Source organism: Puma concolor, chromosome A2, assembly GCF_028749965.1.
Source record: "Puma concolor isolate L17-30 chromosome A2, mPumCon1.1.hap2, whole genome shotgun sequence".
In the NCBI taxonomy this organism is placed as follows: domain Eukaryota; kingdom Metazoa; phylum Chordata; class Mammalia; order Carnivora; family Felidae; genus Puma; species Puma concolor.
In genome coordinates, this window is record NC_141668.1 from 124,144,194 (window position 1) to 124,168,954 (window position 24,761).

Consider the following 24,761-nt stretch of genomic DNA (forward strand, 5'->3'; position numbering starts at 1 on the left):
TCCTTACATCATGTCTTTGATGGCCAAGTGCAACTTCACTTGCAAAGATACCTTCTTTTCCCAAGATGTGGGCCTTCCAGGAGCTCAGAAAATATGTGGGACAACAGATGTCCATTGCCCATCTCCAGAAATGCTGCTGTGAAGTGAGACATGGCCTTTAAGAATTATTCTGTCTACCCCCTCCCATGATTAATAGGCATGAGAGTTAACTGCTCCCCACTCAGGCCTACCTGTTTGTGATATTTTCCTCTCCATTCCCTTCGCCAAGATCCAGTCCAAAATTCATGTGTTCCGGGGTGTTGCCACAAAGCTGGTGATGCAGCTCCTGTGAGGTGTAGTGTAGGACATGGAGCGAATGGGTGGCCAGAGAGGTTCCACCTAGGGTCCCACTTTCTATCACAAAAAACAGAGGGCTGTCTCTCAGAAAGTTGCTCTTGTCCATCCTCCTTGTCTGAGTTCTTGAAAGTTTCCACATAGCAAAGCACCTGCAAAGGATTTTGATCACGGTGGTTCTAGACTTGTAGGAACCAGTGGTTCCCCAGCTCATATCTGTCTCCACAGATCCCAGAGCGAGGCCACAGGAAGTGGGGGAGCTTACTTTCCAGAATCACCATGGTGGCCAGACCTGAGCCCTCCAAAGCTTGTCCCGCTCATGGGCCACCTGTCAGTGTGTGTCATCCTTCATGGTGATGAACAGGTGGAGCATAAGCAGTGTGGCGATGATGGCAAAGGCAAAGTAGTGTATGCCAAACACAAAGGGCAAGCTCACTTCATAGTTGGAAGGCCCATCAATGATGGTGAGGAAAAGTTGAAAAGTGCTGAAGAGTGCCATGGGATAGTTGTGGAATTGCTCCCAGGCTTGTTAGGTCCTCTGTCTGGAAAATGACATAGAATGCGGAGGCAAATCCCGGAAAAAACTAAGCCATCAGCTGACAGAAAGGCATTAGGTCTTCAAAAATCATCAGCCAGGGGCACCTGGCTGGCTCAGTCTGTAAAGCATGTGACTCTTGGTCTCCAGGTTATGAGTTTGGCCCCCACACTGAGTTAGAGATTACTTAAAAAAAAAAATAAAGGGGTGCCTGAGTGGCTCAGTCAGTTGAGTATCCAACTCTTGATTTCGACTCAGGTCATGATCTCACAGTTGGTGGGATCTCACAGAGCCTGTTGGGCTCTGCACTGAAAGCGCAGAGCCTGCTTGGGATTCTCTCTCTGTCTCTCTCTACCTCTCCCCTGTGCACTCTCTCTCGTTCTCTCTAGAAATAAGTAAATGAACATTTAAAAAAAGAAAAATGATATGCTTGAGAAGAAGGTTTGAGTCACTTTCGTTGTTTTTAATTAAATAAATAATATAAATAAATAAATAAATAAATAAATAAATAAATAAATAAAATGAGTGCCTGGGTGGCTCAGTCAGTTAAGCATCCAACTTTGGCTCTGATCATGGTCTCACAGTTCATGAGTTCAAGCCCTGTTTCAGGCTTTCTGCTGTCAGCATGGAGCCTGCTTCGGATCTTCTGTCCCCTTCTTTCTCTGCACCTACCCCACTCATGCTCTCTCTCTCTCTCTCTGTCTGTCAAAAATAAACGAACATTAAAAAAAATAAAAACAAAAACAAAAATCATCTTCTGGATCATAATATTGAAAGCACAGAGGATTCCAGATGGAATGCTCAAGTGAAGTATGTAACACCACACAAGCCCAGCATCAGGGTGACAGACATGGGTGCCGCCACCTCCCCATCCATGTGGGACAGCCGCATCCCCATGTTCACTGGTACTATGTAGGCATCAGTGATGATAAGGACATGGAATGGCCCCCAGAGGACAGTCTGTCTAAAATAGCAATAGGCACCAACCCTGAAGACACTCAGGGTCTCTGGGAGCAGGTTGATGACAACCTTGGTATTGGTCACCAACTCCCCCATGAGCCAGATTTTGTCCTGGTGAGTCACATAGGCCTCCTGGAGTGGTCTCTGTTGGAAAATGGTGTTATCTCAGGAATCTGTGCAGTTGCCAATTCAGAACTTGAGGGGGCAGTAGACATAGCAGATCATATAGAGCAGGTACAAGGCACCCAGAACATAAAACAACCACTGACCATATTTCTTCCACTTGAAGCCTGCTAGTTGTTTCACTGGGGTCCGTTCTAGGATCTGGTGAGTCACCTGCTTCTTGGGGGAGACCATGAGCTCTAGAAAGGATGTGTCCTCTCCCCAGGAGTTGGTTTCTGTGAGATCATAGAGAGTGGAGGTCAGCGGCTCATATGTCCACTGGAAACACTTCTACTTCTACATCAGGTGCTAGAATATCACAATGTGGCCCTCCACTCTTGCTGGCTTGAAGGGGGTGAGACCCCCGTGAGTGGGCATGAGGTCCAAGGACTACAGGAGGTCCCAGCTCCCATCATAGGACAGGAGCAGGTTATATATCTGGCAGGAAAAGATTTTGTTGGGCTGGAGGATGAGAATGTGCAAGATGATGTTTCCCAGGGAGTCCTGGGCCTGGATGCTGGCTCCGGGCTCGATGAGCAACCTCACAAAAGACAGAGGATGCTCTCCAAAGTAGATGAGGTTTGCAGGAGCCCTGGTGGAAAGCTGTGCCTGTAGCTCTTACAGAGATGCCAGTCCCATGGGCAGGCAAGGCTCACACCAAGTTCATGTTCTGGTTCACGATGGTTATGTGCAGAGCAGTCCAACCTACAGATGGCTCACACATGGGGAGCTCTGTGACCGTCTCCGGGCAGTCTCTGCCAGCACCATGGTATTGTTGCAGAGGGCTGCTATAGGCAGCACCATCTCCCCCAGGCCTCCTCTTCATCCAAAGTCACAGGTTCATTCCAGTGAAAGTTTCTTCGGGAAACACAGGTGATTTTCCTTGGCTGCCTGAAGCAGTGGAGACTCTTGAACCCTCTTTTGTTGCAGCATACAGGCTTTGTCCAGATGCTGATCCCAGCCCTGCTCCCTGACCAGCCAGGAGGTCAGAAGTCTGGGGTTGGATCCAGAACTGCCTTCTGCCTTTGGCAGAAGGGGCCCCCATGCCTTCTCCTTTCAGGCACTGGCAGGTTACAGAAGTTCGGTACAAGTAACGGGTCTAGGACTCAGCAGCAGCTGAGAAGGAGGCAGGGTCTGGGGTTGGGACTGAGCGTGAGTATATCTTCCACGTGACTTGTGTATGCAGCTTGTAGTTTGTGGCTGTGGGGTGTGTGTGTGTGTTTGTGTGTGTGTACACGTGTGTGTGTGTGACCAAACACTTGTTTTGTTGCAAAACATAGCCAAGAGATACCATTGGCATTGTGCACTCTTTATCTTTCTCTCTCTCCCCTCCCTGCTCTCTTTATGTTCTTCTTATCACTCAGAAACTGCAGTTAAGATGTTTACAAACTGGAAAATACAGCCAGCCACCTTCCAATGTCAGTTCCCTTGGCTTTAAATATATCCGTTTGTGGACAGACCCATCCCTGAAACTATTTATCTATCTGTCTGCTTGATATCACACTTGAACACCAAAGAGGCATTTCAAAATGAATGTGACCAAAACAGGATTCTCACTTCCCTGACCCCTCTGCCTCCCAAACATGTTCTTTGCCCATCTTCCCTATTTCTATAAATAACACCATCATTCACATAGTTATTGAGGCCCAAACCCTAGGCGTTGGTCCTTTAGTGATCCCTTTCTCTCTCTCTCTCTCTCTCTCTCTCTCTCTCTCTCTCTCTCCCCCTCTTTCACACACACACACACACACACACACACACACGTGCATGAGCACATGCACACTACATCACTCCATCTGCAAAGCCTAGTGGTTCTACTTCAGAAAGGAATCTCAAACCTACTTACTTCTCCCCATTTCCACAGCACCTCCCTCATCTAAGTTGTCATCTTCTTTGGCCTGGGTAGCTGCAATGGCTTTTAAGTGGTCTCTGTGCTTTGACCTTTGTCCTTCTCTAAAACCAAATCAGAACAAGTCACTCTGTTTAGAATAAAACCGACTCCTACAGTTCTTGTAGGCCTACAAGACCCTACAAGGTCTGGCCCTTGCTTGCTTGTACGATCTCGCCTCCTAGGACTCTCCTGGTTGGTCACTAATCTGTTGTTCCTCATGTGGCTCCTCAAGTACCCTAAGCCCATTCCTACCGCAGGACTTTTGCATGATCTCTGGTCTTGATTCAGGGGTCCTCACCACAGAGAGACCTTCCCTGATGACTCTATCTAAAGTGGCCTTCTTGTTCCAGTCTTTAAACCATCACACTATTTCTATCCTCCAGAACATGCACCCCAGGGGTGCCTGGGTGGCTCAGTCAGTTGGGTGTCCAACTCTTGATCTTGGCTCAGGTCTTGATATCAGGGTTGTGATTTCAAGCCCTGCAGTGGATGTGAAGCTTACTTAAGAGAAGAAGAAGAAGAAGAAGAAGAAGAAGAAGAAGAAGAAGATCATGCACCCCAATTTTAAATGATATAGATGCTGTTTCCTTACTTGTTCCTTGGCTTGGTGTTGGTGTCCCACACTAGACTCTAAGCTCTTCTTCCCCACTGGAATTTGAACTCAAATCAAACCAACTCCAAAGTTCCAGTACATTTCAAAAGAGAAGGAAAAATGCATCCATAAGAGCTCATCTATATGAAAGCATATTATTTTCCTTTAAAATTGCCCTCATGTCTTCCTATCTTCAAAACCCCTTTGGCACTGTTGCTCTGGATTTTTTTTCAGAGCCAAGCTACTCAAACACTTGATCACAACATGGTTCTAAATGGGCTGTGATACAGTTCGTGGGTTTGAGCCCCACATCGGGCTCCACCCTGGCAGCCTGCTTGGGATTCTCTCTCTCTGCCTCTCTCTCTGCCCCTCCCCTGTTTGCTGTGTCTCTCTCTCAAAATAAATAAACTTAAAAATTTTTTAAATGGGCTGTGATACAAGAAGTGGAAAAGAACACATTTTAGAACAGTGTCAATTTAATCCCTTTTTTTATTGAAAAATTTTAAAGTTTATTTATTTTGAGAGAGAAAGAGAGAGCACACGAACTAGTGGGAGAGGGGCAAAGAGAGAGGGAGAGATAATCCCAAGTAGGCTCCTTGCAATCAGCACAGACATGGGGCTCGCACTCATGAACCATGAGATCACAACCTGAGCTGAAATCAAGAGTCGGATCCTTAACCTATGGAGCCACCCAGACGCCCTTAATCTCTTTCCTCTGAATTGAAGGCATTCATAAAAATATTTCTGACTCTCCATGTACATACCCACTTCACACACGCATACACCTTCCATGGATGTATTTTAAGTCTGGAAGGAGAATCACTAAATTGTTAACAGTGTTCTTTGTAAGGAGAGGGGAACTTTCAAAACCCACTATTACTCCTCTAACAGTTGCCTCAGGGAAGAGAGATTCCCAAACCGAGTGAGAGGGAGGAGCAAGGCTAATTTTCAACTGGAACGTACCAGTGTGGGCACGGGTCACAGCTAGCCTTCACTTTTATTGGACTGTGCTCGTGCCACACCATCTTTTCTTTTTTTTTAATATAATTTATTGGCAAGTTAGCTAACATACAGTGCACACAGTGTGCTCTTGGCTTCGGGGAAAGGGAAACCTTCTTGCACTGTTGGTGGGAATGCAAACTGGTGCAGCCACTCTGGAAAACAATGTGGAGGTTCCTCAAAAAATTAAAAACAGAACTACCCTATGACTAGCAATAGCACTAATTTATCCAAAGGATACATGCCATCTTTTAAATGTTTTCACTGATATCCAGAGGAGGTTTTGCTTTGTTGTACAACACACTTCTATATAATTTAAATTCAGTACTATGCACATGTATTGATTCAATCCTCTTACCTCAAGCTCACATCACATACTTGACAAAATTCAGCTCAGCCCAATATTGAGCATCTACTGGGAGCCCTGTACTAAGTGCTGTGGAGAGGCAAAGATGGATAAAACACAGTCTCTGCCCCAAGCCTCACAGTCCGTGACCAAAAATATCATCACCCAGCTTGATCACTGACCTTGACCTCAAAAATTTAGTCTGACAACCTGTTGGCTCTTTTCAAACAACAAAACCTTTTTCAACAAGCAAAACCCTAGAAAATTCTCAAGGAGGGGAGGAAAAAGAAAATCCTGCCTTGCCTCTGAAAATAATTCCAAGAGAAGAATACCCAAAGTCTTTGGAGAAAATGTAGCCAATAAAATAAGTCCTTGGTTCCCAAAAAGGCTTGAACAGGACTATCATTTATCTGGTGTATAAATTCTGGCACCAAAAACATGCATACACACACACACACACACACACACACACACACACAACTCAGCCAAACAAACAAAAAACCCTCATTCCATTTCCTGAAAACTGGAGTTTTTAGTTCTATCAGAACTCCTTTTTATTAAAACAAATGTTTCTGGGGGATGCCTGGATGGCTCAGTTGATTAAACGTCTGGCTTCTGCTTTCAGCTCAGGTAGTGAGATCAAGCCCCAAATTGGGGCTTAAGATTCTTTCTCTGTCCCTGTGCCCTTTCCCCCCACTAGAACTCTCTCTCTCTCTCTCTCTCTTTCAAATAAAAAATTTAAAAAAATATTTCTGTAACATTGCCTTTGCTATCCTGAACTGAAATTCTACCCACAAAACATTTCTAAAAATCAGTATATTGCTCTAAATGTCATATAAGGAAGAAATAAAAGATATGATTTAAAGTACAATGTGCATTTGAATGTGAGAGTGCTCAGATGATTCAAGAAGACAGTGACAAGTCAAATGTTTGCACCTACTTTTAATGAATACGTGTGCATTTCAGAAGAGTGAGACAATACTCAACAGAGAGTTGGCCATTTTGCTTTATATGTGCTATTTCCAAATAAGGGCTGAATAGACATACATAAAATTTCCACAAATGAGACAGCTATTAGTAAGGACTGATGCAGTTGTGTGGCTCTAGTGATTCAGGTCCTGAGTGTGGTACTGCCGTTAATGACGTCATTCTCCAAAATGGTGGACAACTCTTAGTAAAGTGATAGAAGGTTGCTTTCACATATACAGTAGTAGCATTCCTCAGAATGCTTGGTGACTATTAAAACCATACTGGGGCCACCTGGGTGGCTTATCCGGTTGAGCATCCAACTTTGGCCAGGTCATGATCTCAGGGTTTGTGAGTTTGAGTCCTACGTTGGGCTCTGTGCTGAGAGCTCAGAGCCTGGAGCTTACTTTGTTTGTTTGTTTTTAAATTTTTTAATGTTTATTTATTTTTGACAGAGAGAGAGAGAGAGACAGAGCATGAGTGGGGGAGGGGCAGAGAGAGAGGGAGACAGAATCTGAAACAGGCTCCAGGCTCCCACCTGTCAGCACAGGGCCCTGTGCAGGGCTCGAACTCACAGACTGCGACGTCATGACCTGAGCCGAAGTCGGAGGCTCAACCGACTGAGCCACCCAAGCGCCCCGGAGCTTACTTTGGATTCTGTGTCTCCCTCTCTCCTCTGGCCTTCCCCACTTATACTCTGTCTGTCTCTGTCTCTCAAAAATAAATAAACATTTTAGAAACTTTAAAAAATAAAGCAAATTTTAAAAATACTGGTATTTGTGTTTATATGGAAAAAATAGGGAGGATCTATGTTAACATAATGAAAAATAAGTTCTCACCTGTGTATATGTCCAGCGGAATGTTTCAAAAAGGGACACACTTCCACTCTTTGTGCCATGGGCCTGTCTCGCACTGGCTCCCAAAGCCAGTGGGACATGGGACCCCTCCATCTTCAACCCCACACCCCTACAACCCTTATGTAAACCAAAAGCACCTTCACAAGGAAACATCCCCTGAGGATGGTGCCACCCCTTTGAGAAGGACTTCCTTGAAGTCACAGCTCTTAGGAGAACCTCTGGTCTTTCAGACATTTTGGGGGTTTTACTGCAATGCAGGATGCTATCATCCAGCTGGGAATCCAAGAGGTAGCAGCAGAAGAAATGATGTTAGCTCCAGGAAAGAAAAAACCTGCCCTTTTGAGTGATGGTCTAAACCTCAGGCAGTTGGTGAAACTCCAGCTCCAAAGAGCACACAATACTGGGGAAACACATCGTGACAGGAAGAAACTAGGCCAACAGATGACAGGGACAGGCTCTGCAAGACATGATAGGGCATGTAAGAACAGGAAAGTGAGCTCGCTGTAGCCACAGAGAAACTTGGGGCTGTAGAGCAGGATTCCACCCACAGGACAAGGCCCCCATTGTTGAAGAATCACATTGTGTAAGGACTTCTCTAGAAATTCAGAGACAGAGTGGTAAGAATAGAGGGTATTCGCTAAGAATGTGAGCTTTAGGGGACACCTGGGTGGCTCAGCCAGTTAATCGTCTGACTCTTGATTCTGGCTCAGGTCCTGATCTCATGGTTTGTGGGTTCGAGCCCTGCGTTGGGCTCTGCACTGGTGACATGGAGCCTGCTTGGGATTCTCTTTTTCCCTCTTTCTCTGCCCCTCTCCCACTAGCACAGGTGTGCTCTCTGTCTCTCAGAAAAAAAAAATAAATGTGTGTCTTAAGATTAGGCACACTCAAATGCCAGCCCCTCCACTGATAAGTGTGATCTTGGGGCGGTTATATGATCTCCCTTTGATTCAGTTTCCTCATCTATGAAATGGGCGCTAATGATAGCCCTATCGCATGGGGTTGTTCGGGGGTGAGAGGAGATCATAGGTAAGGTGCTTAGCATGCTGCCTGGGGGGCCTGTGAGCTGCTCAAGAGCGAGATTATCTAGTTCTGTTCCCTTTTATCCCTGGGAGTACTTGGTGCTTAGCAGGCACAGATCAACCCTATTTGCATGAACTGACCGGGAAATCCCTGTAAAAGGTACCATTCTCACTATCAAGAATGATATAGAGAAAAGGAACCAGATACTGGAGCCCAGGTAGGTAGCGGGTACTTGGTTTGTACTGGGACGCAAGATTGCCGGCAGTATCCGTCACAAGAAGAGGAAATCACCCTTGTAACTGAACCAAGGCTCCTGAAACTACTGGTCTCAGTGCCTGGGGGCTGTTGAGATCCTCCGAAAAAGCCATGCAGGCCCACCATGGGGGCGCTGAACAGCCGCTGGGCACCACGGTGCACAGGGAGGAGGCCTCCACCAGACCCAGGGGAGCACTCTGCTGGCCCGCAGACCTGTAGCCCCATAACAGGAAGGGCGGACCTGTCTTCTCCCCTCTAGGAACTGGACATAGCAAAACTCACCGGGAGTCATGAACAGCAAGAGGAAAGTAGGCCAGCCCTGGCTCCTTCCCCCTTACCGGCTCCATATCACGTCACTCTTCCCTTTGTGTTCTGAGCTCCAGCCGCACTGGCCATTTCCTTGTTTCTCGAAAATGCTAAGCTTCCCCACCCACATCCCCACCGCCCACTCTTTGCCTGGCTGATTTCTGCTCACCCTTCAGGTCTCAGTTCAAACATCACTTCCTCAGACAGGCTGTCCCTAAACCCCCAGAATAGGTGTGGGGCCCTCCCACCTAGTCTCATCCTTATCAGTTTCTAGCCTTTTGTGTCTTCACATCTCATGCAATTGCAATTATTGTTGGTATAGGAATCTGCTCCATGTTCATCTCTCCCACTAGGGTGGACACTCCTGAGGGCAGATACGACATCGAGTCTGTTAACCCATGTCCTTTGATATGTAGCCCAGTTCCTGGTACAGGGTTAGCCTTCAGTAGATGTCAGTTGGAGAAGAAATTGGATGGGAAGGGGGAACGAACTGCAAAACTCAGAGTGGGGTTACTGGGTTTGTCCTAAAAGATAATCAGATCAGAGACTAACTCAACTCTTAAGAAAACCAGGCCACCGACATTCCTGATTGAATATTCATTTTGCAGCAATTTCTCACCCTATTTCAAGACCTAGCTCCCAGTGAAGATTTATGTCATCCTCTCCTTTCAGACGCAAATGGCTGTGGGAGCAAATACTTTGATTTATTCCTCTCCTCCCTGCTGTCCAGCAAGATGCCATGAGCAATGTCAGGTGTCCCATCTCTTTGATCTTGCTGGTGAGAAAATGCATTTGCTACAAAGTCCCAGGCAGAAACGAAGGCTGAAAAACAGATTCCTCTCTAGCTAGGTGCATCCTCCACTATCCCACCACCACACAAACAAACCCCCGCCAAGCATTTTAAAATCTGCCAAGTGAGACACCTGGGCACCATTTTCTGGCTCATGGGCAAGAAATCACAGTTTATTTCTAGAGACTTCTTCATTGCTTTTTTTTTTTTTCCTCCTGCATCATCACTTTGGGAAGTTCAAGTCCTTTTAGGTGCTTACAGGGTGCAGGCAGAGAACAGTTGGCCCTAAAAGTCCAGCTCTTGTTAAAGGCACAGAAATGGCAATTTCCCAGCATTTGGCTTCTGATATCTAATTATCGTCTCCAATCACTGAACTCTCCTGATTAATCCTCCCAACAGCTCTGTGGAACAGGTACTATTATTGTATCCATTTTACAGATGACAAAAACTGAGGCAAGTTGAGGTAACTTCCCAGACCCACATGACCAGCCAGAGGTGACAGTACCTGTCAAACCCAGGTCTCTGGCTCTGCGGCCTGGTCTCTTAAGTGCCACACTTTGTGGCAAGAATAATTGCTACTTATAGAGTACTTTGATGGTCAAATTGGTTAATTAATGGAATAGCAGTAGCAACAATACCAATGAGAATAATCATAGCTAAGTGTTCAATGATTGTTACCTGCTATTGTTATTGTTGTTATGTTATGATCCCTGATTTTAAAATATCATCTTAAAGGGAGGGAGAGGCCATTCCTCTGAAGACACTTCTCTACTCTTTGGCCTCTGCCTGGGGTCTGGTCACAGAGGCAGGTGTGTGTGTGTGTGTGTGTGTGTGTGTGTGTGTGTGTGACTGAGCCATCTGACTGTTGAGGTGGCCGTGACCCAATTGTTCAGTTCCCCCTGGGTCAAGGGGGCACCATCACATGGGCCCCAGAAACACCCAAGTGGGATTTGAGATGCACCCATGAAGGTGACAAACCCCAGCTTCTATTACCAGTTCCTAGAACTAGGCTGTTTCCCCACGTAGCGTCCTGTTATGATTCATATGCAGTGAGAGATGAATGACAAGTTCAAGTCTTTCTTTTTTTAAATATGCTGACCTGAAGAGACCTTGGGAAAATGGATGGGGCATTTTTCATAGCAGAAGACTCCTTTAGAAAACCTGGAGTGATTTCAAAGAGAAATAATTTATATACATACATATCTCAAAACCAGTGTATAATGGCAAACATAATCCTTTCTTTCATGATTTTTAAAATATGGCAATTCTCTATTGTAAAGAAGATGGCTATCTAGGCGGAAGCTCAGTCAGGAATGGGAATGCTAGGATCAGCGACTCACGCACAGGGGAGGCAATTCATGAATGCAGGGAGCTCTGGGTGTGGGACCATTCAGACCTGGCTTCAAATCTTGGCTCCACTACTTAATAAGTAGTTATTAATACTAAGTAGCTCTAAAACTTGAGGCAAGTTTTTTGTAATTTCTCTAAACGAAATAGGATAGTCATATCCATATCTACCTGGTAGACATCTCCTGGGAGAGTTAAAAAAAAAATCCAGTCCTTCAAGTGAACAGAGGAAGTACGATTTAGCAGTGAAGGCCCTTAAGTTTGCAACCAGACCTAAGATAAAATCCAAGTTCAACCACCTCATTGTGACTTTGGATGGGTGGCTCAGGCTTAGCTTCCTTGAGCTTCATCCATGGGAAAGCCACCTCCCTCCAAGAGTTGGAGTGAGAATTATGTGTGATGTAGTGCTTAACTCAGTTCTGGTACTTTAGGAGGGTCTCCAAAAAAGGTAGGGCCACCTATTAGGCATGGGCAGGTCCAGACCCTGCGCTTGTTTATGATCTGGCCAGAGGTTTGAAGTGAACTGCCCAGGCAGGATTGGGCTGCAGTTGAGGTCAGGCTGCGAGATCCAACATGGAAGAGGGCAGGCTTTGAGGTCTAACATGGAAGAAGGAATAGCATGTTGGTGGGCACTTGTCTGCTCTACCCTGCAACCCTCCTAAGACCTGCTTCTCCATTTCTCCACCCCACGAATTGGATTCTCATGTTTGGGCGCTTAGGATATTTATCAGTGTGTCTATCAGCAAAGGGTGAGGGAAGGGCTGAATTCTAAATTGATGCCAATATTCCTTATGGAGATGAGGTTAAAAAATTTGGTGGCCTGAGAGTCCTAAGACATTTTGCTTTGACCCTAGAAAAATGGAGAGTTGCTTCAAAGACAATTTGGCGTCATTCCTTGTCTAGGTAAATTTAGCCCTGGATATAGTTGCAGATTAGTACACCTGCTCTTTTTTTCTTGTCACAAAGTGGGCACTCTTCCTAGTTTTCACAAAGGGATCTTCAGTTGACGTCAGAAAGGGATTCAGCAATTAGCCAATTGGATCATGGAAATCCTATTTGTTCCAGGGCTGATTGATGTTGAACCTCTTCTCCTTTTGCCTTCCCCAAAGGACTTAAAAAAAAAAATAATTCTCACATTCCACTCTGTAACTGTACTTGATGGATAAACAGGCAGTGTAGTAAAGTAATACTTGGGAGTCTGATGTATATCTAATGTCACATTTCTTATCTGTGAAACAAGACAGGAAAACCTACCTCATAAGTTTAATGTGAAGATTCAGAACAGTTATCCCTTTCACCTCCTCCCACTGACCTCTCCCTTCCTGGAGCCTGGGCCACCAGGCACTGTTAGTTTTCTACTCAGCTGTGATTCCATACTCCTATCTCAGAAACAAGATCCCAATTTGGTTCACTCTCCTTTAAGTGGCCATGTTATTTATTTGGGGGGGACAAGAAGAACTGGTCCCTTCGGCAGTCCTAGGGAATGAATCTTGCTTCGTTTAAGCCATTCCTGGCAATCTTGATCTCCTGTCCAGCAGGTAGTTTAGAAAAGAGTGCAGGATACAGTTCAAGCAATGAAACGGGAAAGTCTGCCCAGGAGCCTCCGGGAAGGTTTTTGTTGCTTTAAAAGAGGGATACAAGGGTGCCTGGGTGGCTCAGTCGGTTGAGCGTCCGACTTCGGCTCAGGTCATGATCTTGCGGTCTGTGGGTTCGAGCCCTGCGTCGGGCTCTGTGCTGACAGCTCAGAGCCTGGAGGCTGTTTCAAACTCTGTGTCTTCCTCTTTCTCTGACCCTCCCCTGTTCATGTTCTCTCTCTGTCTCAAAAATAAGTAAATGTTAAAAAAAATTTTTTAAATAAAAAAATAAAAAAGGGATACGAGACAGGTATGTTTCCCTTTCTATCTCTGAGTGTTGTCATCTGTCTGAATGAAGGCAGCCATCTTCAGACCATGAGGAGAGCCATCCTACAAGGTTCAGGCAAAAAACTGAGAATGGCAGGGCAGAAAACAAAATTCATTTACTTTTTTGATCAGTGAATGAATTAAGCCAGCAACTCCCTGATATTTGGGCTCCTTGATATATAAAACAATAAATATCTTCATTGTTTTACCCATTTGTGAACCGTTACTAATGGTCAAAGGTGTCCTCCATGGTGGTTATCAGGACTGTTTGCAATTATTTGCATTCTCTGTCTCTAGGCACATGATACCTTTGACATAAGGTATAAATATTTGGCTTGCTTTGGTCAATGAAACATGAGTGGAAATGCTGTGTGTCACTTCTAGTTGAAGGCTAGTATGTGCCAGTATGATTTTCCACACTCTCTTGACATGCTTGGGCCATCAACGAAATATAGACGAAGCCTCTACCAATCCGAGTTCCCCAGTGACTGATAAGCAAAAACTCCTGCAGCCAACATTACACATGTAGCATGAGCAAGAAAGAGACTTGATTGTGTTAAGCCAATGAAGTTTGGAGGGTGCTTGTTGCTGAAACACAGTCTAGACTTTCCTGACTGCTACAAACTGATACATTCAAATAAAAGAATAGAGACTCTGGCAGGGAAGGTGATAGGAGGTAAAGAGATCCACCAACAGAAGGTTAATCTTTGTGCTGTGAAAAGTCTGATTCGTTTCTAGATAATTCATTCTAAGACCAGACTATTGTACAAAATTCTTATCCCCTGGCCATGTTGCCTTTAAGAATCGGGCTCCATCCCTCAGGAATACTAAACAGAGAAGCCACACTAGGAAGTAAATGAAAGAAAAGGCTAGACCCTGGGTGGAAGCATGGGACCATGACACTGAATGACGCAGGGAGCTTGGGTAATGGAGATAAGAAGAGGAAAGGTTTGGGGAGGTCCTATTGGGCTCCTAGAGTGTTGAGACCCAGGGTTTATTCAAGTGGTTGGACATGGATTGACTAGAGGAGAGAAATTACCCCTAAATTCCTCTGTCCTCGCTTAGAATTAGCCACTCAAACCCAAAGCAAACTCTTCTAGTTACAATGTATGAAGTTTGGCTAAGAGTAAGTCGATCACTAATAAATGATGTATTAGTTTGCTAGGGCTGCTATAACAAAATGTTACAGACTGAGCAGCTTAAATAACACAATTTTTATTTTCTCAGAGTCCTAGAAGAAGTTCAAGATCAATGAAGGCGAGACATTCATGATCAATGGGCCAGCAGGAGTGGTTTCTTCTGAGGCCTCTCTTCTTGGCTTGTGGTCGGCCACCTTCTCTCTGTGGGTGACATGGTCTCCCCTCTGTGTTTACCTATGTCCAGTCTCCGCTTCTTATAAGGACATCAGTCATTTTGGATTACAGCCCACTCATATGACCTCACTTTATCTTAATCAGTTCTTGAATGGTTCTATCTCCAAACACAGTCACGTCCTGAGTTACTAGGGATTGGACTTCACCATATGAATCCAAGGCTGGGAGGAGGGACACAATTCAGTGCATAAGAGACGATAACATCTTTCCTTTTCACAATAAGAGTAATAGTGCAAAGATCATATACGTAAGGTGCCTGGCACTCAGTCATTCCAGTGAAAGGTAATTATTAGTACTGTTGGGTTGTTTGACTCTCTACAGGTTCATAAAGTCCCTGAATTCAGGCACTGTGCTCCTGTGCTTCTTTGTGGTCTATGCAGCTAATAGTCTATCATACACTCAAAACATACAGTGCAGTGGTTAAGAGCATGGGCTTTAAAGCCAAATACACTCAAGCTCAAATTCTGACTTAGTCCTTTTGTGGCTGTGTAACTTTAGGCAAGTCACTAAAATTGCCTCTGACTGTGTCCTCCTCAGTATATTATTTTCATATCGCCTATCTGCATTAGTTTCCTAAAGCTGCAGCAACAAATTACTACAAGGTTAGTGGCTTAACCAACAGATTTATTACCTTACAGTCATGGAGGTCAGAAGTCCAGAACTACTCTCATGGGGATAAAATCAAGGAATGTGCAGGGCTGTGTGCCTTCTGGTGGCTCTAAGGGAGTATCTGTATTCTTGCTTACAGAGGCCATCCACATTCCTTGGTTCATGACACCTTTCCTTATTTAATTATTTATTTATTTAGAGAGACAGCATGTGCACATGAGTGGGGCAGGGGCAGAGAGAGAGAGAGAGAGAGAGAGAATCTTAAGCAGGCTCCACTCTCAGCACAGAGCCTGACACATAGCTTCATCCCACAATCCTGGGATCATGACCTGAGCCGAAATCAATAATCAGATGCTCATTTGGCTGAGCCACCCAGGCATCCCACCTTGCCATCCAGCAATGCATCTCCTCGACCTATACCTCTGTCATGACATCTCTTTCTCTGACCCTGTCTCCCCTGTGTCTGTCTTTCACATATAAGGACCCTCGCAACTACAGTGAGATAACCCAGAGTAAACTCCCATGTCAGTGCCAACTGACTAGCAACCTTAATTCCACCTGCAACCTTAAAACCTCTTTGCCATGTAACTTAACATATTCCAGGTTCTAAGGAGGGGATGTGGATATGGCTGGGGCTCTTTGTTTTGCCTACTGTATTACCTCTCAGAATTGTGAAGGCCAAATGAAATCATATATGCAAAGTGTTTAGGACTGTGTTTGGCACAATGAATAACCAATAAACAATGTTCTTTGCTTCTTAAGATTTCATTCCATGCAAAAAAAAATAATAATTCATTCCATGCAATTATTCATTGAAGGTCAATGTAATTTGGGAAAATATGGACTGGTGCAAATGAGTTACTTTAAAATTCAGGCAGAATTTGTTTTGGTGTAGTTATGTCCAGGATCATAGCATCTTTAAGCAAAAAAAAAAAAAAAAAAAAAAAAAAAAATGCAATAAATCATCAGAGTCAACTCTCTAATTTTACTAAAGAGCCCACTGAGGCCTGAAGGTGCCTATAAGTGGCAGAATAAGGACTAAAAGCTAAATTTTTGGTATGACACAATCGTTTAATGTGTAATCAGGAGGCTATATTTTTTTTTTAATTTAAGTTTATTTTATTTGAGAGAGAGAGAGAAGGAGCAGGGGAGAGGAAGAGAGAGGGCGAGAGAAAATCCCAAGCAGGCTCCACACTGTCAGCACAGAGCCCAATGCGGGTCTTGAACTCATGAACCATGAGATCATGACCTGAACTGAAACCAAGAGTCAGACACTTAACCAGACACCACAGGAGGCAATATTTTAACAGTTATTTTTACTACCATTCCTCTTCCTAATCCAGGAACACTATAACCTGGATAGTGGTCCAGATTGGTCAGCAAAATCATAATTTCTTGCATTTAAATAGCATTATTCTCCTAGTGAAGTTAAAAAACCTTACACCGTAGCACTTCCTCTAGAAATAAGAGGCCTGGTTAATCATGGATAGTGACCTTGTTTTTTTGCCCTGATCAGTGGTATTTCCTTTGCGTTCTACTCTCCAACTCATTCCATGATAAACCACTCAGTCCATTGTCTCCAACCTCCTCTTCTGGGTGGCCACATGACCCAGGCTTGGCGAGGCAGAGGCCTCCCTGGGATTTTTACAAGAGCCATTGGAGATCTCTGTCTTTCGGAGCGCCACCTTGGGGCCACCAGCAGCCATCTCATTTATTACATAAAGAAAGAAGCATAATGAAATTGTCTGAAAGCCAAACACCCAAAGACGCGTATTCATAAGGTTCATAAAAATAAACCTTTTTATTTTTTTGCTTAAGCCAGTTTCACCTGAATATCTGCAACTTGTGTTTGAAAGAGTCCTCATTTTTTACATTTTTAATTGAAGTATAGTTGACATATAATGTTATATTAGTTTCAGGTGTACAACTTAGTGATTTGACAATTGCATATACTACAAAATGCTCACCACAAGAAGTGTATTTATCATGTCATCATGCAAGTTACTACAGTGTTATTGACTATATTCTCTATGCTGTACTTTTCATACCTGTGACTTATTTATCTTATAACTAGAAGTTTGTATTTCTTAATCTCGTTACCCTATTTTGCCTATCCCCCCCCCCCAACACAACTGTTATCAATGTAAAGCCTTTTTTTTTAATTTAATCTCTAATGGAAAATGACTTCTAAATTGGAAAGTTTCAGTTCTTAGTAAGTGACTTATGAAACAATACCAAAATGATTTAGAGAACCATTCATTTTTAAAAGTTTAAGTGTGGTAATCCTTGGAAAATTAAAGAAATCTATTTTGGGGCATCTGGATAGTTCAGCTGGGTGAGCATCTGATTTCAGCTCAAGTCTTGATCTTATGGTTCATGAGTTCGAGCCCCGCATAGGGCTCACTGCTGACAGTGTGGAGCCCGCTTGGGATCCTCTGTCCCCTTCTCTCTCTGCCCCTCCCCCACTCATGCTCTCTCAAAAATAAATAAACATTAAAACAAAGAAAGAAATATGTTAGTTAACTTGGATTTAGATTTTTTAAAGTGGAAAAAAAATAAATAACAGTTACAAGACACAAAAAGGAAAGACAGAAAGAGAAAGAAAGAAAGAAAGAAAGAAAGAAAGAAAGAAAGAAAGAAATTTTGATGTGACTAAAGTCTCCTAAATTGTATAAGCTAGGAATATGAGTGTACATTCAGTTATTCTAAAAATACTTACTGTGTACTTACTATATGCCAGGTACCACTAAGAGCAGGAAAACAATCAAGGTTCATTTTCCTTCTTTTTACATAAGTAATTTATGTTTATAGTGGCAATTTGGAAAATACAGGCACGAAGAAAGTAAACTAAAATTATGTAAAATTCAATCATCCAGAAGTTATTACCACTATTTTGATGTATACTGACCCAGACTTTTTTCTCCACACTGGTAATAATAACTATTATTTATCGAGTGCCTCATCCATGCTAAGCATTAGGCTCAATGCCTTATGTGGATCACTATTTCCTTGATTCCCACAATAATTCAATGGAGCAGTGACTTTCATTATCCCGACTTTATAGTTTGGTAAACCGAGACACCGCAAAGTTAAGGCACTTGTACAGGATCACACGGCTAGTAAACAGTAGTGTGGAGTTGAATGAAATAGTCTTACTATTTTAATACAAAAAAAATACCATCATACTTTTTCATATCTTGCTTTCTTTGCTCAAAAGCATATCTTAAAGATGTTTCCACACAATAAATCTACCACTGCATTTTGAAACACTGAACTTCAAATCACTCAACCAAATGCTAATGTGGACTGCAGGCTCATTCTAACTTTCCCACAACTGTGGTGCTCATAGTCCAGGAGAGGCCTGTGATTTCCATGAGCCTCATTTGCCAACCAGAAACACACAGGACTCGTAATCTGCCACTCACCTCTCCCTACACTGTGAGATCTATCTTCTAACCACCCTGAACTGCTGGCCTTCTCCTGATAAGGCGTGACCTTTCACATGGCTGCATCTTTAACCAAAGTGCTTCTGTTCTTCTTCTGCCAGCGATTCCCAATCCTTAAATGTCACCCATCCCATTTCCTGATCCCTGGCCTGGTGCTTTATCACCTGGGCCAGCCACTTGGGACACCAACATTATAAATAGACAAGGGCCACACTGCTACTGTGTCTAGCACAGTATACTACCATTATTCTCAGATGTGTTTCTAAAGTGCAAGGCATTTCTTGTTCATCTTGGAAACCCCAAGGCCTACCAGTGTGCTTGGCACTTAGGTCAACAATTATTATAACTGAATTATTAATAATAGCAACCGCAGCAGTGGTGATAGCTGCTTTCTTTTGGGCTTTTACTCTGTTCTAGGCACGGTGGCTAGTTGCCTCATGTGTGCTGTTTTAGTTAACACACGCCTATCTAAAGTAGTATTCTTATAGTCTCCTTTTCTAGATAAGGAAACTGAATCTCTCAGAAGGCAATTAACTCATCAAGATTACTATAAATAAAAGAACTAGGATTTGAGTACGGTCCAAGCACAAAGCCCATACCCTTAATTATCATACGCGAAGCCTCCTGAATCACTATGACTTATATCCATCCATTCTTCGAACAAATATTTACTGAGCACCTGCTATATGCTGGCCCTGGACATAGAGCAAGATACACACAGTCCCTGCCTTCCAGAAACTGATGATCTAATGAATCAAATGAAATTTGAGTAAGCATCAGAATCACCTGGAGTGCACATTGAAAGTGCAGATTGCCTAGCTTTGGAGATTCTGATTCAAGCTATCTGGGAAAGAGCTCAGGAATCTATATTTACATTAGGTCCCAGGCAGAGCTGACATTCAGCCAGTAGACTGGCATGGCCCCACTGGTTGTTAAAATATTGACATTATTTCCAAACCAGTTGCTAAACATACATGGCTCCTGAGTGTAGGTGACCAACTGTCCTAGGTTTGCCTGGGAATGTTCCAGTTTCAGCAATGAACACCCTGGGGAAAACAGGACGCTTGTTTATCACATCTGAGTGTCTCCTGCCACTCTAGTTAACCCTGGTTTTTCCCAGATCTGCCATGGCTGAGAGACTACAGGGTTAAAGCCTGGCATAGTATGGGTCCCTCTGTTCGTAAAGGCTGTCAGTTCTGATTAGTGGAGGTCCTTGCTTTTTCTGCTGTTACATAGTTTGAATATCACCTCTGGCCCAAGTGATTCTGTTGCAGGCGGCCCACAGACCACTCTTTGAGAAATACTACTCCAGTTGCCTGATGCCAGAGTAGGCATTGAGAAGATTTTTGAAAATGTAATGCTAGAAACCTTTGTATGATGTTTCATATGGGCCAGGAACCATAAGACCTCTATACAAATTAACTCATCCAATCCTCACTACGATGCTAAGGAGATACTGTTACCATCCCCATTTTATAGATGCAGTAACTGAGGCCCAAAGAGGTTCAGCAACGTGCACAAGATCACAAAGCTACGGAGGGGCAAAGCCAGGATTGAATACGGCCTGGCTCCAGAGTCTGACCAGCAAGCAAGCCAAGCCAAGTGCTCACACACGGCAGACCTAGGCTCTTTGTTACAGCCAAAGCCCCAGAAGACCCTGTCCCTCTGCAGCACACCTGGAGCCACCATGTTGTTCTGAGCCTCCAGTGTCCAGATTGGAGCTGAGGACACACGGTGCAAAGGCTCCGGGGCCCAAAGGCAGCACTGCGTTCTTCCTTCTGATAATTGCTCCTGGAGAAGCTGTTTTCAGTCCTCCCAGAGGCTCTCCTCACATGGCAGCAAACCCCGGGTATCAACCATATTTAGGAGCGAGGGATTGAAACATATGTCAGAGCCAGAGAGAGGAACCAAGTGACAGCCTTCTTCTGGGAAGGAGTGTGAGTTTTTTACAGGCAGGGCTGCTTTTTCAGTGAACTTCTCCTCTTCATTTTCGAGTCCACCTGTTACCAGACCAGATGGCCCCCGCTAGCCTTTTCTTTTACAGGCTTCAAATAAAACGCAACACCCTCTGAGATTTAACCGAATTCCACCCACTGACGCTAGCTCCCTCTTTACCCAGGTGCTCTTAAAGTCAGAAAATTTGACATGTACACAAGCTGACATTCACAATGGGGTAGAGGAGGCCCAGGTGGGTGCTCAGACTTTCAGGGAGCCCTTCGATAACTGCTTCCTGGGCTCTCACTGTGCACCGAGCACCGTGCTAGGTTTGCGGGTACAGATGAGGGAGGCGGCAACCCCCTCTGCCCCTCCTGGAGTTTGCAGGCCAGTGGCCACCAAAATAGCATCATTCACTTTCGTTGAGAGAGGTGCTCTGAAGACATGAGTGTGACCTGAGGGTGTTGGCCAGAGCGGGGCGATCTATTGGTGATCAGGAGGAGCCTTCACCTAAAAGGTGATGCATAAAAGCTGCTGCAACCAGAAGGAAAAAAAGTAGGCGCTGGCTCAGAATGGGGGAAGGGAAAAGATATTCCGAATACAAGGGTCTGTGTTTGCAAGAAGGCCCAAAACCTGTAACAGACCGTCTGAGTCATGAGGGCACAGGGGCACAGAACCGCTGCGGAGGAAGGCAGACGTGCCGGGACTCGCTGGCTTAGTGAAACATGTGGCCGTTGTCCCGAGGGTACAGCAGCATTCCAAACAGCGGAATGACACGGGGAGAGCTGCATTTTTAAAAGACTTCCTTTTGACCTACAGCTAATCAGCAGCGGAGGCAGAGCTGGGCCCTGAATTCAAGTCTCTCCTCTCCCTGTGCGGTATTCTTTCTCACCAGCCCAGATGGATTTGTGTTCGAGGAACCTTGTTCCATTTATGTCCAAACACGTTACGAACGTCTGCATCTTCTGCATCGTCAGAGCGAAGGAGAGCTCAAAATGCAGGCCCACACAGATGGCCTGAGCTACACCCCGGCTCTCTTACTTCGAGCTGTGTGGTCTTGAGCAAGTTAATGAACACTTTGGGCCTCAGTTTCTCATCTGGAAAATGAAAATAAAAATCCAGTTCAAATCACTGTTATGTAAATTGAAAAGGGTAATGCATATAATGTGTTTGACCTAAAATCCATACTCCGTAAATAGGAACTCTTCTAATTGGAACTCCTGGGCTCCTGGGTGGTTCAGTTGGTTAAGCATCTGACTCTTGATTTCAGATCAGGTCATGATCTCACAGTTCGTGAGTTTGAGCCCCCCACATTGGGCTTTGCGCTAACAGTATGGATCCTGCTGGGATTCTCTCTCTCCTCTGTCTCTGCTCCTCCCCCACTCACACACGCACTTTCTCTCTCTCTCTGTCTCTCTTTCCCTCCCTCTCAAAATAAATAAACAAACTAATTTTAAAAAACTGGAACTCCCTTCTCTGAAGGGAGCCAACAATTTTTCCTGAAGTTTTCTACACATGTTTTCTTAACATGTCTTCCAAGATGAAAGTCACCACTGAGTTTTGTTTTCCCAGCAAGCCTTCTTTAGTCCGGGAAGGCTCATTCCTGCTCTGTTTGCAAGGAATAATCCAGGCCTGGCCAATCATAGTGCTTCATCCCCATTATGGACTGGGTTATTGATTCAAAGAGGATCAGTGATAATCATCGCCTGGCCAGGGTCCATATACAGATGCCGCGAGCACAAAGTTCTCTCTTTCTCACAGTTGAGGCTTCTGGCAACCATGTTAACCAGAGGCCAACACACAGAGAGAAATTAGAAAAGCGGATCCGAGAGTCAGATGAACAGAGAGGGAGTTTGGGCAGCACTGAGTTGCTGGGTCTAGCCCCTGAGGTCATGGTTGTCACAGCTGTGTGTGTGCATGGTTTTTTTTTTTTTTTTATTTTATTTTTATCAGTTCTGTGAACTACCTCAACCACGCTGCAAGTTTCTCAAGTCACCGAATCCCCATCTTGCTTTAAACCAAATTGAGAGGAGCTTTGACACTTTCAACCAAAAGAGTTCTGACAAACTGTCTATCAGTCAGGGTCACAGGCAATTCTGAATCATCGACTTAAAGCCCCAATGTTCAAAGAGACCTCAAAAGGTCATCCAGGACAGAGGCTTCAAAAAAAAAAAAAACAACAACAACAACAACACACAACTCTGGTTTTCAGCAGCAAAATCTTCTTGTCAATCTTTAGGAACCCAAAAATATAAAACAAATAAAAGAGGAAGTGCTTTGTAGCTGCGAGAGGGTACCCTTAGCCCTGTCTATCATCTCCTGATTCTGTCCACCTCGCCTGTATCCATCTGAAAGCTAATCAGCTGGCCCAACTTGCGACATCAGGGATCACCTTGACCGCATCTTTGACACCTGGTACTCAAGCCTCAACTGAACACGTCCACAGCAGGCAGCTGAGGAAGCCTCAAGGCAATCCATTTCCTTTTGCAGACTTCTCTGATAGCAACATGGTTCCTCATCTGCCTCCTGGTGATACTCACCCATGGCCCTGAGTCCTCTGGGGTGAAACAGGGCTAATTAAACACACCTATCCTATGTCAGTTCTTCCTGAAGACAATTTTTATGTCCCACTTAGTTCCTGGCTTATGCATCCTTGGTTCCTTCTGACTATTCCTCGTGGGACCTCATGTCCAGCTGGTGAGATGCCTAAAATAGGCAGACTGCTGTACAAGGTGTGATTTAAGGAGGGACAGAGAGACAGAAGGTTTAGAGAAAGTGTTTATTGAAACACAGACACACACACACACACACACTCAAGTTTATGGCACCCCCATTACTTTTCCTGTGTGGCATTCTCCCTGTGTTGGGCACTGTGCACAGGGCTGTGCACACCTCCTCTTTCTCCTTCAACCCTCACAACACATCCATGAATTTAGGGATTATTTTAATGTTAAAAGACAAGGCCTAGAGGAATTAAAGTACCTGGCTCAAGTTCAAGAGCTAATATTTGGTAGGACTGGGATTTGAATTCAGGTCTCACCTGACTCCAAAGCTGGGGGTTTTAGAAGTATTTTTCTTTTCTTTTTTTTATTTTTTTTTTAAGTTGATTTATTTTTGACAGAGACAGAGTGCGAGCATGAGCTGGGGAGATGCAGAGAGAGAGGGAGACACAGAATCTGAAGTAGGCTCCAAGCTCCAAGCTGTCAGCACAGAGCCTGACGCGGGGCTCGAACTCACAAACTGCAAGATCATGACCTGGGCCGAAGTCAGATGCTTAACCGACTTAGCCACCCAGGCGCCCCAGGAGTATTTCTATTAGAAGACATGGCTCTCTATGCTATTGACCATCCAGTCCTGGAAGATGATAAAATGGAGCACTGAAAGGATAGCATAGTGCAGATAAATTTTGCAGGCTTATATCACTGTGGCTGGGACACAAGGCAGACATCTCCTTTGCAGGTAAACCTTGGAGAAAATTCTCTTTTTTAATTTATGGGTTTTTTTTATGTGTATTTTTGAGAGAGAGAGACAGAGACAGAGTACCAGCAGAGGAAGGGCACAGAGAGAGGGAGACACAGAATCTGAAGGAGGCTCCAGGCTCTGAGCTGTCAGCACAGAGCCTGACGTGGGCCTCGAACCCACAAACCATGAGATCATGACCTGAACCGAAGTCGGACACTTAAACAACTGAGCCAACCAGGTGCACCTAGATTATGTTTTTAACAGAAGTGTAACTGACATACAATAGCCTATTCGTTTTGGGTGTGCATCATAATGATTTGATATTTTTATTCATAATGAAATGATCCCCATGGTAAGTCTAGTTACCACCTATCACCATACAAAGTTATTTCTAAATTATTGACTATATTCCCCATGCTGCACATTACATCCCGTGACTTATTTATTTTTATAACTAGAAGTTTGTATCTCCTAATCCCCTTCACCTATTTTAACACTCTCCCAAACCCCCTCTCTGGTAACCAACAGTTTGTTTTCTGTATCTATGAGTCTGTTTCTGTTTGTTTGGGCATTCATTTTGTCGTTTAGATTCCACACATGAATGAAATCATATAGTATTTGTCTTTTGGAGACACTTGTATTTAAACATAAGATAGTCATTGCATGTTAGAGATGA

The 24,761-nt window shown here is 44.3% G+C and overlaps 2 pseudogenes; both read right to left on the reverse strand.

Moving 5' to 3' along the window:
* Positions 1-226: 226 nt before the first annotated feature.
* Positions 227-944, reverse strand: LOC147583489 (transient receptor potential cation channel subfamily V member 5 pseudogene; annotated as a pseudogene).
* Positions 945-961: 17 nt separating this feature from the next.
* Positions 962-3,035, reverse strand: LOC112857814 (transient receptor potential cation channel subfamily V member 5 pseudogene; annotated as a pseudogene).
* Positions 3,036-24,761: the final 21,726 nt, after the last annotated feature.